Source organism: Gorilla gorilla, chromosome 13 (assembly GCF_029281585.2).
Source record: "Gorilla gorilla gorilla isolate KB3781 chromosome 13, NHGRI_mGorGor1-v2.1_pri, whole genome shotgun sequence".
In the NCBI taxonomy this organism is placed as follows: domain Eukaryota; kingdom Metazoa; phylum Chordata; class Mammalia; order Primates; family Hominidae; genus Gorilla; species Gorilla gorilla.
In genome coordinates, this window is record NC_073237.2 from 127,913,243 (window position 1) to 127,925,525 (window position 12,283).

Consider the following 12,283-nt stretch of genomic DNA (forward strand, 5'->3'; position numbering starts at 1 on the left):
AAATTAGCCAGGTGTGGTGGCATGTGCCTGTAGTCCCAGTTAACTCGGGAGGCTGAGGCAGGAGAATCACTTGAATCCGAGAGGCAGAGGTTGCAGGGAGCCGAGATTGTGCCACTGCACTCCAGCCTGGGGCGGCAGAGCAAGACTTTGTTTCAGAAAAAAAAAAAACAAAAAAAACCCAAAAAACCTGAGTGGATGGAAGGAATTCCTGGTGCGTTGGAGGGTTGGTTTGACCTTTATGGACATGTGCAGAGGCCTGGCCCTGCACAAGACACACTAGGGGCCACAGAGATGGAGACAACAGGACCAAGGAGTCTCCAGGGCTGCTCCTGCCTCCCAGCCTGCGCTCGCCTCCTCAGGCCCACCCAGCCCCATCAGGACGCCTGCCTGTCTGCAGGGACCCTCCCATCCCAACCCTGTCACTGACTCTTCCCCACACCAGTTCCCCAGTGAAGCTCCCAGCTGTCCCTGGATGAGCCAGGCCAACTTGTCCGTTCCCAGTGGCCCCGGCTCCCCTGGGAAGCTACTAACACAGAGGCAGTACAGCAGTTGGTTCTGCAGTCGCCTGCCTGACAGCTGCCCTGAGCCTCGAAGTGCCAAGAGGGCAGGGCTGTGGCTGCCCACATAGCGAAGTCTCTGCCGTGCACAAGAAATGTGGTGTTAGTGGGCACAGTGGCGCATACCTGTGATCTCAGCACTTTGGGAGGCTGAGGCAGAAGAATGGCTTGAGCTCAGGAGTTTGAGATCAGCCTGGGAAATATAGCAAGACTCTACCTCTATAAAAAATTTAAAAATTAGGCCGGGCACAGGGGCTCATGTCTGTAATCCCAACACTTTGGGAGGCTGAAGCGGGAAGATCACCTGAAGTCAGGAGTTCAAGACCAGCCTGGCCAACACGGTGAAACTCCGTCTCTACTAAAAATACAAAAATTGGCCGGGCACGGTGGCTCACGCCTGTAATCCCAGCACTCTGGGAGGCTGAGGCGGGCGAATCACGAGGTCAGGAGTTCAAGACTAGCCTGGCCAACATAGTGAAACCCCGTCTCTACTAAAAATACAAAAAATTAGCTGAGCACAGTGGCGGGCGCCTGTAATCCCAGCTACTCGGGAGGCTGAGGCAGAAGAATCGCTTGAACCTAGGAGGCGGAGATTGCAGTGAGCCGAGATCACGCCACTGCACTGCAGCCTGGGCAAAAATAAATAAATAAATAAGTAAATAAATAAGCCGAGCATGTTGGCATGCGCCTGTAATCACAGCTACTCAGGAGGCTGAGGCAGGAGAACTTGAACCCAGGAGGTAGAGGTTGCAATGAGCTGAGATCGTGCCACTGCATTTTTTTTCTGTCTGAAAAAAAAGAAAAAAAAACTAGCTGAGTGTGGTGGCATAGGCCTGTGGTCCCAGCTACTGGGGAGGCTGAGATGGGAGGATTGCTTGAGCTTGGGGGGCAGAGGTTGCATTGAAGAGAAATCGCACCGCTGCACTACAGCCTGGGTAACAGAGTGAGACCCTGTCTCCAAAAAAAAAAAAAAAAAAAGTGTTGTTGCTGAACTGGGGGTGAGGGTAGGTGGAGAGTTGGGTGGAGGCTTGGAGCCCTCGGAGTTTGGGTCTCCCAGAGCCAGGCGAGGCAGTACTCCTAAGAGTGACCACTGTCTACTCTGGATTCGCTCTCTTACCTGCTCTCTGGTGCGGGATGTTGAAAATCGGGGAGGCTGTGCATGTGGGGGAGTGGGGAGTATATAGGAAATCTCTGCACCTTCTGCTCAATTTTTCTGTGAATCTAAAACTGCTCCCCCTGCCCCCTCAAACACATGCAGTACAGGAAACACCGCTCTCCACGGCTGCCCTCCTCCCTCCTCCTTCAAGCCACCCTAACCACTACAAAAATGTCAGCTCATGCCAAGCACGTCCTGAACCTTTTATTGAACACTAGCTGGCTCTCAGCGCTTAAAGAGATAAGCAGGTGCCGCTGTTTTAAGTATTGATTGCCCTTCTCCCTGTAATCATAAAAGTGACTCCTGCTGATTGCAGAAAATGTATACACACAAACACACAACCAAAACTAGAACCACCCCTTACTCCTCACCCAGGGAAAAGCATGGTTTTGAGTTCTGGGGTGTGCCCTTCTGGTCTGACATGGCTGTTCTAGATAACGGAACGAGAGGCTAAACAAGGTTTGGTGGTGTGGGGTTTTTTTTGTTTGTTTTTCGAGACGGAATCTCACTTTGTCTCCCAGGCTGAAGTGCAGTGGCGCGATATTGGCTCACTGCAACCTCCACCTCCCAGGTTCAAGTGATTCGCCTGCCTCAGCCTCCTGAATAGCTGGGATTACAGGCATCTGCCACCACGCCCGGCTAATATTGTATTTTTAGTAGAGATGGGGTTTCACCATGTTGGCCAGGCTGGTCTCAAACTCCTGACCCTCAGGTGATCCTCCTGCCTCGGCTTCCCAGAGTGCTAGGATTACAGGCCTGAGCCACTGTGCCCGGCCAGTTGCATATCTTAAATAGCATTAAAGCCTCACAACCACCCTGCGATATGGGTACCATTGTGATACCATTTTCCTGATGGGTAAATTGAGAAACAGAGTGATTATATGGCTTGCCCAAGGCTTGCAGCTGCAAGAGACCTCCGTCAAGTTGGCTGAGCCAGCAGGTGCAGGAAGCCAACGCACATATTCACACATACACACTCGACACACACACAGAACTGCACCATCTCCCTGTTCAAAGACAAGACGGGGAAACATGACAGCCAGGCTCTTGGAATGAAGAAGGTCCCATAGCCAGTGGTTTGAAGCTGAGTTGCCTATAAAGGGTCCAGGACCAGGTATGTCTTAGGGGTGGGAGTCAAAGCCGCAGCTTCACACACAGCAGGAGGTTCTGGAACTGGCCCTCTGCAGACAGCTGGAGCCCAAGATGAGTTGACCTTTTGTGAAACTAGAGAAACCAGTGCAGCACTCAAACTCTGGGTAAACGGAGTCATATCTAAGAATTTGGAGTCGGGGGCCTGCGCTACACCTGGGCCACCCACATGGGACAGAAACTCCAAGCTAACAAACTGACATAAAAATGGTTCAGACCAGGCATGGTGGCACACACCTGTAATCCCAGCATTTTGGGAGGCCGAGGTGGGAGGATTGCTTGAGGCCAAGAGTTCAAGACCAGCCTGGGCAACATAGTGAGACCCTGTCTTTCTTTTTTTGAGATGGAGTGTCACTGTGTCACCGAGGCTAGAGTGCAATGGTGCAATCTCAGCTCACTGCAACCTCCGCCTCCCGGGTTCAAGCGATTCTCCTGCCTCACACTCCCAAGTAGCTGGGATTACAGGCATGCTCTACCATGCCCGGCTAATTTTTGTATTTTTAGTAGAGATGGGGTTTTGACATGTTGGCCAGGTTGGTCTCAAACTCCTGACCTCAGGTGATCTGCCCACCTTGGCCTCCCAAAGTGGTGGGATTACAGGTGTAAGCTACTGTGCCTGGCCAGCAAAACAAAACAAAAAACAAACAAACAAACAAAAAACCAGCTAGGTGTGGTGGTGGTGGCACATACTTATAGTCCCAGTTACTAGGGAGGCTGAGGTGGGAGGGTTGCTCAAGCCCAGGAGTTCAAGGCTGCAGTGAGCTATGATGGCATCACTGCACTCCAACCTGGGTGACAGAGACTCTGTCTTAAGAAAAGAAAAGAAAAAAAAAGGCCAGCCACAACTGGTGCACGCATAGGAACCCCTCACAGAGACAAATGCGAAACTCTGATATTCCAGGGCACCAACATGGCACGTGCAGGATGCTTTTAGAAGACAACGCCTGCTGAAGATGAACTCACAGACAAAAATTACAAAGATGGGGAAATCTGCCCCCTTGTAGAACAGTCAACAGGTGTCGACTAGTGATGAAATCACATCTGAGAAGATACAAATGCTTCCATTTGAAAAGGACTTAAAAATAAGTCTGTCGGTCAGGCACGGTGGCTCACGCCTGTAATCCCAGCAGTATGGGAGGCTGAGGCGGGTGGATCACTTGAGGTCAGCAGTTTGAGACCAGCCTGGCCAACATGGTGAAACCTCGTCTCTTCTGAAACACCAAAAATTAGCTGAGTGTCATGGCACATGCCTGTAATCCCAGCTACTCGGGGGTTTAGGCTAGAGAATCGCTTGAACCCAGGACGTGGAGATTGCAGTGAGCCGAGATCACATCACTGCACTCCAGCCTGGGCAACGAGAGTGAAACTCCGTGTCAAAAAAACAACAACAAAAACAAAACAAAACAACAACAACAAAATATATATATATACACACATATATAGTCTATTAAAGTGTTTGAAGACCTGACAGCTAAATGCATCACGTAATCCTAGGATAGCAACAAATATGCTAGGAAAGAAAAGACATTCTTGAGTAATTTGACAAAACGGTAATACATACAGTAGACTACAGCAGCGGTCCCCAGGCTTTTTGTCACCAGGGACATGGAAGACAACTTTTCCACAGACTGGGTAGGGGGTGGGGGTGGGGGTGGGGGTGGGGGGCGGTTCTGGGATGATTCAAGTGTATTACATTTATTGTGCACTTTATTTCTGTTATGATTACATTGGCATATATAATGAAATATACAACTCACCTTGATGTAGAATCAGTGAGAGCCCTGAGTTTGTTTTCCTGCAACTGGGTGGTCCCATCTGGGGGTGATGAGAGGCAGGGACAGATCATCAGGCATTAGATTTTCTTAAGGAGCGCGCAAGCCAGATCCGTCACATGCGCAGTTCACAACAGGGTTCACAGTCCTGTGAGAATCTAATGCTGCTGCTGAACTGCACATGTATTTATAGGAGACAGAGCTCGGGCAGTAATGTGAGTGATGGGGAGCTGCTGTAAATGCAGGCAAAGCTTCACTCTCTTGCCCGCCACTCACCGCCTGCTATGCAGACCAGGGTTCGGGTCCGTGGCATCTAAAGGGTTGGCGACCCTTGGATTAGAGTGTATCTTATTGCACCAGTGTTCACTTCACTGAATTCGATAACCGTGCTGAGGTTATGTAAGAAAATATCCTTCTTTTTAGGAAATGCACACAGTTATTTAGCGGTAAATCACCATGATATATGCTATTTATTCTCAAATATTCAGAAAAAAATTAAGTATACGTGCACGCATGTGTGCGTCTGTGTCTGTGTATGAACAGAGAGCACACAAATACCAAGCAAAGAGTGCAAAATGTGAGCCGCGGAGGGGTCTGTGCAAGGGCTACGGGGCGATGATGAGTCCGCTCCTGCCGCCGTCACAAAGTGCCACAGGCCGAGTGGCTTTGACAACAGAAATCTGTTTCCTCAGGGGCCAGGCGCGGTGGCTCACGCCTGTAATCCCAGCAGTTTGGGAGGCCGAGGGGGGCGGATCATGAGGTCAGGAGATCGAGACCATCCTGGCTAACACGGTGAAAACCCATCTCTACTAAAAATACAAAAAATTGGCCGGGCGTGGTGGCGGGCGCCTGTAGTCCCAGCTACTCGGGAGGCTGAGGCAGGAGAATGGTGTGAACCCGGGAGGTGGAGCTTGCAGTGAGCCGAGATCGCGCCACTGCACTCCAGCCTGGGTGACAGAGTGAGACCCCGTCTCAAAAAAGAAATGTATTTCCTCCCCGTTCTGCAGGCTAGAAGTCCAACGTCAAGGTGCAGGGTTGGTTTCCACGGAAGACGGCTGCTCCTCCCTCACTGACTCTTCATGCGGTTGTCACTGTGTCAGCACACCCCTGGGGTCTCTTCCCTCTTCCGCTTTTTTTTTTTTTTTTTTGAGACGGGGTCTCGCTCTGCCGCCAAGGCTAGAATGCAATGGCGTGATCTCGGCTCACTGCAACCTCCGCCTCCCAGGTTCAAGCGATTCTTCTGCCTCAGCCTCCCGAATAGCTGGGATTACAGGCACCTGCCATCACGCCCAGCTAATTTTTTTTTTGTATTTTTGTAGAGACGGGGTTTCACCATGTTGGCCAGGCTGGTCTTGAACTCCTGACCTCAGGTGATCCGCCCGCCTCGGCCTCCCAAAGTGCTGGGATTACACGCATGAGCCACTGTGCCGAGCCCCTTCCTCTTGTTTTTTTTTTTTTTGAGACGGAGTCTTGCTCTGTCACCCAGGCTGGAGTGCAGTGGCACAATCTCGGCTCACTGCAACCCCTGCCACCTGGGTTCAAGCGATTCTCCTGCCTCAGCCTCCTGAGTAGCTGGGATTACAGGTGTGCACCACCACGCCTGGCTAATTTTTCTATTTTTAGTAGAGACAGGGTTTTGCTATGTTGCCCAGGTTGGTCTCAAACTCCTGACCTCAGGTAATCTGCCTGCCTCAGCCTCCCAAAGTGTCGGGATTACAGGCGTGAGCCACCGCACCTGGCCTCTTCCTCGTCTTATAAGGACACCAGTCCTATTCAATTAGAATCCACGCTTATGGGCTCACTTAGCTTTCATCACCTCTGCAGAGGCTCTGTCTCCAAATACAGTCACACACTGAGGCACCGGGGGTTAGGACTTCAACATACGAACCTGGCAGGGGACACAATATAGCCCATAACACACCAGGTGACATGGCTCTTCTTTCTACTATTCTTGCAACTTTTTCTATGAGTTTGAAATAATTAATAGAAGCCATTTGAGGAGAAAGCAAAGCAAAAAAAACATTAAAGTTGTAGATTTTCATTTTATTTCTTTATTTATTTTATGTTTTTAGAGACAGGATCTTGCCCTGTCACCCAGGCTGGAGTGCAGTGGCACGATCATAGCTCATTGCTAACCTCAATTTCCTGGGCTCAAGTGATCCTCCTGCCTCAGCTTCCTGAGTATCTGAGACCGCAGGTGGGTGCCACCACACCTGGCTCATTTTTAAATCTACTTTAGAGACAGGGCCTTTCTATGTTGCCCAGGCTGGTCTTGAACTCCTGGCCTCAAGCAATCCTCCTGCCTCAGCCTCCCAAGTTGCTGGGATTAAAAATGTTAGCCACTGTGTCTGGCAAAAATTGTAGACTTTTTTAAAGAACCAAGTGAAAATTCTAATCATAAAAAATAAAGACATCAAAATGTTTTGTAGGGGCCTGTTGCAGTGGCTCATGCCTGTAATCCCAGGACTTTAGGAGGCTAGGCAGGCGGATCACTTGGGGCCAGGAGTTAAAGAGTAGCCTGGCCAGCCAGGCACTCATGCTTATAATCCCAGCACTTTGGGAGTCTGAGGCCGGCAGATCATCTGAGGTCAGGAGTTCGAGACCAGACTGGCCAACATGGCAAAACTCCATCTCTACAAAAAATACAATAATTAGCCAGGTGTGGTGGCGGACACCTGTAATCCCAGCTACTCGGGAGGCTGATGCAGGAGAACTGCCTGAACCCAGGAGGCAGAGGTTGCAGTGAGCTTAGATCATGCCACTGTATTCCAGCCTGGGTGACACAGCTAGACTCTGTCTCAATAAAAAAATAAACATCTTTTGCAGAGGCTGGATGCAATAGCTCACACCTGTAATCCCAGCACTTTGAGTAGCCACGGTGGGTGGATCACTGGAGCCCAGGAGTCAAGACCAGCCTGGGTAACATAGGCACCAAGCCCATCTCTAGTTATTCCTGGTGGTGCTCACCTTGACCACCTGGCTCCAGTGCTGTAGGCCAGGATTCTAGGCTGTAAACTCTCGGATTCACACGAGTGCTGAATTCTGTACGTGTGGTCCTGAAAGTGAGTAACCCTTACATTTTGCATCTCAGGACCTCACTGGCCTCACCATAGCCCTAGTCATGCTCTTTTCTATTTGTTCTATCTGTGCTTGAATTGATGTTTCCTCTTTTTCTAATTCCTCATGGGTTAATTGAAAATTGTTTATGGTTCCATTTATCTCCTCTATTACATTATTATTGAGATCTTTTCAATAAAAATCTAGTGATTGCCCTAGGGTTTACGACATATGTATTTAATTAATCTGTTTATCTTCAAATAATGTTATATTGCTGGTGCATAGTGTAAGAGCTTTACAGCAGTGCAGCGCCAACCCCTCCCATCACTTGTTCTATTGTGTCACATAATTAATGAATTAATTAATTTTTTGAACAGGGTCCCACTCTGTCTCCCAGGCTGGAATGCAGTGGCTCAATGCGATCTCAGCTCACTGCAGCCTCTGCCTCCCACGCTCAGGTGATCCTCCTACCTCAGCCTTCTAAGTAGCTGGGACTATAGGCACACACCACCATGCCCAGCTAATTTTTGTATTTTTTGTAGAGACAGGGTTTTGCCATGTTGCCCAGACTGGTCTTGAACTCCTGAGTTCAAGCAATCCACCCGCCTCGGCCTCCCAAAGTGTTGGGATTACAGGCATGAGCCACTGTGCCTAGCCTGATTTATTTTTTAGTATGCTATAAACACAAATAAATTCCTACTATTTTTGCTTTAGCATTTTTTTGTTTTCCTTTTTTTTTGAGATGGAGTTTTGCTCTGTCACCCAGGCTGGAGTACAGTGGCATGATCTCAGCTCACTGCAACCTCTGCCTCCCGGGTTTGAGCAATTCTCCTGCCTCAGCCTCCCAAGTAGCTGGGATTACAGGCACCCACCACCATGCCTGTATTTTATTTATTTATTTATTTTTAGACGAGATGGGGTTTCACCATGTTGGCCAGGCTGGTTTTGAACTCCTGACCTCAAGTGATCTGCTTACCTTGAGCTCCCAAAGTGCTGCAGTTACAGGCATGAGCCACCGCACCTGGCCTTTGCTTTAGTTTTTTAATTTCTTCTGCCTGAATGAACTTCCTCTGTTGTTTTTGTTTGTTTTGGATGAGAAATTATTTTTCTTTTTTTTTCATTTTTGATACGGAGTCTCGCTCTGTCGCCCAGGCTGGAGTGCAGTGGCACAATCTCGGCTCACTGCAAGCTCTGCCTCCCAGGTTCACGCCATTCTCCTGCCTCAGCCTCCTGAGTAGCTGGGACTATAGGCACCCGCCACCACACCCGGCTAATTTTTTGTATTTTTAGTAGAGACGGGGTTTCACCGTGTTAGCCAGGATGGTCTCGATCTCCTGACCTCATGATCTGCCTGCCTCTGCCTCCCAAAGTGCTGGGATTACAGGCGTGAGCCACCGCACCCGGCCTATTTTTCTTTTTAAAAAAGAATTGTAATAGACTTTATCTTTTTAGAGCAGTTTTAGGTTCACAGAAAAATTGAACTGAAGATGCAAAGATTTTCCCATATACTCCCTACCACTCCCACATGCACAGTCTCCCCCATTTTCAACACCCCACACCAGAGTGGTACATTTGTTGCAATCGGTGAACCTATATGGACACACCATTATCACCAGTGTCCATCGCTACATTAGAGCTCACTCTTGGTGTACATTCTATGCGTTTGGAAAAATTTATAATAACATGTATTCACCATGATATTATTATTGTTTCTGAGATGGAGTCTCACTCTGTTGCCCAGGCTGGAGTGTGGTGGCATGATCTCGTCTCACTGCAACCTCCACCTACAGGATTCAAGCAATTCTCCTGCTTCAGTCTCCTAAGTAGCTGGAATTACAGGCACCTGCCACCACGTCTGGCTAATTTTTGTATTTTTAGTAGAGATGGGGTTTTGCCATGTTGACCAGGCTAGTCTCAAACTCCTGACCTCAAATGATCCGCCCACCTCGGCCTCCCAAAGTGCTGGGATTACAGGCATGAGCCACTGCACCCAGCCTATAGTATTATACAGAGTAGTTTCACTGCCCTAAAAATCCTTTCTGCTATTCAGCTCTTCCTCTCCCTAAACACTGTTCACCATTGATCTTCCATAGTTTTCCTTTTTCCAGAACATCATCTAGTTGAAATCATACAATATGTAGCCTTTTCAGATTGGCTTCTTTCACTTAGCAATATACATTTAAGGTCCTTTCATGTCTTTTCATGGCTTGATATCGCAAATTTAAAATGTTTTTGTTTTATTTTTAAAGAGGTTTGTTTTTTTTTTTTTTTTTCGAGACGGAGTCTCGCTGTCGCCCAGGCTGGAGTGCAGTGGCGCGATCTCGGCTCAGTGCAAGCTCCACCCCCAGGGGATCACGCCATTCTCCTGCCTCAGCCTCCCGCATAGCTGGGATTACAGGCGCCCGCCACCTCGCCTGGCTATTTTTTTGTATTTTTAGTAGAGATGGGGTTTCACCATGTTAGCCAGGATGGTCTCGATCTCCTGACCTCATGATCTGCCCGCCTCGGCTTCCCAAAGTGCTGGGATTACAGGCGTGAGCCACCGCACCCGGCCTAAAGAGGTTTTTTAAAATCTTGTTTTTTAATGAGATTTTTACCGGATATAGAATTCTGAGTTGACAGTTTTTTTTTGTTTTTGTTTTTTCGTCACTTCAAAGACATCACTCATTGTGTTCTGGCTAGCATAGTTTCAAACAAGATGTCTGCTGTAATTCTTCTCTTTTTCCTTTTTCTTTCTTTTGTTTTTGAGACACGGTCTCGCTCTGTCACCCAGGCCGGAGTGTAGTGGTGTGATAACAGTTCACTGCAGCCTTGACTTCCCCAGTTCAAGTAATCTTCCCACCTCAGCCTCCTGCCTAGCTGGGACCCACAGGCACACCACCACATCTGGCTAATTTTTTTTTTTTTTTAACTTTTTGTAGAGATGTGGTCTCACTATGTGGTCCAGGCTGGTCTTGAACTCCTGGACTCAAGCAATCATCTAGCCTCAGCCTCCCAAAGTGCTGAGATTGCTATGTTGATGGTTGTGCCATCACACTCGGCCTCAATATTTCCATTGATAATTCCATTTCACTCTGATTCTTCACCTGGTGGATAAAACTGACTGTTTCCTATGGACATTTACAGAATCTTTCTTTGCTGCTAGAATCTTGCAGTTTCACAATCACGTCCCTTTGGAGGGTATTCTCCCCAGTATGTTGGGCCCTCAGTGACCTCTTTCCATCTGAACACTTGTGTCCTTTAGTTCTGGGAAATTTTCTTGAATTCTTTTTTTTTTTTTTTGAGACAGAGTCTTGCTGTGTCACCCAAGCTGGAATGCAGTGGCACGGTCTCAGCTCACTGCAACCTCTGCCTCCTGGGTTCAAGCAGTTCTCGTGCCTCAGTCAACCAAGTAGCTGGGATTACAAGTGTGTGTCACCACACCTGGTTAATATTTGTATTTTTTGTAGAGACAGGGTTTTGTCATGTTGGCCAGACTGATCTTGAACTCTTGGGCTCAAGCAATACACCCACCTTGGCCTCCCAAAGTACTGAGATTACAGGCGTGAGCCACCATGCTGGGCCTCTTGTCAGCTTGGATGGGGGTCATGTCCCACCAGAGTAGTTTTACATTTGCTTTGGACCAGAGCTCTTTCCTAGAGCCAATTTTGTTTTAATGACAATTTTAGTGTAGGGGCATCTAGACTAGCAGACAGGCTGAATTTGAAGCCCATATTCATGTGAGAAACAGGCCCAGGGCTACAACTCCCAGGAAGATTTTATTTCCAGAATCCAGGCTGGGTCACACCAGCTTCCTTGTCACCCTTTTGGGCCACAGGCAGATTTTGTTTTCTGTTCATTTCTCTTCATCCCAACTCCCTGCTTCCCAGACCCAAGGCTTCACCTCCTATCCACATCTGGATGGAAAAATCAAGCCCTAGACTCTGAGACCAAAGCCCCCAGGGCTGCTGCACACTTCCTGGGCGTATCTGTCCCTTCCTCTTCATTGCTGGTCCCTGAGGATTCTCTTGGCTATGTGGGAGCTCAGCTATGAACATACAAGGCTGCCTGGCATGCTGGTGTCCTGTCTCTAGCATTTCCACGTGGTTGGATTGGGACCTGCCTCAGATTCTCCAGTCTGGCACGTTTCAGAGAACAGAAGTCCCACACAAATGGTTTTTAAAAGTCAAGATATTTCAGCCGGGAGCAGTGGCTCACGCCTGTAATTCTGGCACTTTGGGAGGCCAAGGCGGGCGGATCACGAGGTCAGGAGATGGAGACCATCCTGGATAACATGGTGAAACCCTGTCTCTACTAAAAATACAAAAAAAAAAAAAAAAAAAAAAAAAAAAATTCACCAGGTGCGGTAGCGGGGCCTGTAATCCCAGTCACTGGGGAGGCTGAGGCAGGAGAATCGCTTGAACTCGGGAGGCGGAGGTTTCAGTGAGCTGAGATGGCGCCACCGAACTCCAGCCTGGGCAAAAGAGGGAGACTCTGCCTTAAAACAAAACAAAAACGGAAAAGAGAGATTTCACATAAAAACCTACGTTTCTGGCTTCTGTTGCTGGAAAATTAAAAGAAAGCTAGAGACACCATGACTCTCGTCTGTGCAG